A 1,365-nucleotide genomic window follows, 5' to 3' on the forward strand; every position below is an offset into this window, starting at 1 on the left:
GTTGTTTTTCTCTTTAAAAATATATTTTATATACTAATCTTTTATGACTACATGTATTGCAACCGTCTTTTCCTGATTCTTTTTCATTTCCCTTTTGGTTTCTTCTTTTTTAAAACATTTAGATTTACAGAAGAGTTGCAAAGATGGTACAGAAGGTTCATCTAACTTTCAGCTTGCCCCAGTGTTAACCTCTTACATGCCGTGGTACATGTATCACAACTAAGAAATTAACACTGGTACAATACTATGAACTAAAGTACAGGCTATTCATATTTTACCAGTATTTCCACTAATGTTCTCTTTTGTTTCAGAGTATGACGTTGCATTTAATCATCACGTCTGACTCGTCTGTTCCAATATGTGGCTGTTTCTTAGTCTGTCTTTATTGTTCATAATCTTGATTTTTTTTAAGAGTACTTACTAAGCCGGATATTTTATGGAATGTCTTTCATTGTGGTGTGTCTGATTTTTTTTTTTTTATAGTTAGCCTGGGGTTATGTATTTTTAGAAAGAAGATGGCAGAGATGAAGTGCCCTTCTCAACACAGCTCATCAGGGGACGTGGTGACTTACAGTTGGTCATGACTTATCAGCAGTGATGTGAACCTTGATCATGGGTTAAGATGATGCGTCTGCCAGGTTTCTCCACTATAGTGTTGCCATTTTTCCCTCTCCATCCTCTGTTAGAAGAGTCACTAAGACTGGCCCACATTCAGATAGGGGTGAGGGAGAATATGTTCCTCTTGGAGGTGGGAAGAGTAGAATTTTTTAGAATCCTTCTGTAAGGATGATTTGTTCCTTCCTATTTATTTATTCAATCATTTATCAACATGGACTCATTTATTTTATTCTTTTGGTTCCAATACAAATTTCTTTATTTTGTCGCTTCCATTGTTCCACGTTCGGCCTTTGGGAGCTCTTTGGCTTTTGGACTCTGCCCACCTTTTTGTTCTCTCTTCTTTTAGTACTTCCTTACTTTCTGGCATTACAAGATGTTCCAGGCTCATCTTGCATTTTTCCTATGTCAGCACTAGAATCAAGTCATCTCTCCAAGGAGCCCTGGTTCTTTTTATATCGGGGAATGGCTGGGTATACTTGATGCAACTGGCATGTCACTGCTTTTAGACCCTCTCAGTGGACAGAGCTAGGAAATATATGTTGATGCACTAGCCCAAGTATGCACACAAATCTATGTATTTCTTTATCTGTGTGTATGTGTATAAACATGAGTTCATACTGACATCTCTCTCGCTAACATCACATCACAGCTTGCTCATTTGTAACTTCTATCTCTGACAGTGAGGAATCTGGCTTTTGTTATTTATCATTTATTTACTTCTTTGACTAACCCTAGTATACGTGTAAA

Source organism: Pteropus alecto, unplaced genomic scaffold (assembly GCF_000325575.1).
Source record: "Pteropus alecto unplaced genomic scaffold, ASM32557v1 scaffold22, whole genome shotgun sequence".
Taxonomy (NCBI): Eukaryota; Metazoa; Chordata; class Mammalia; order Chiroptera; family Pteropodidae; genus Pteropus; species Pteropus alecto.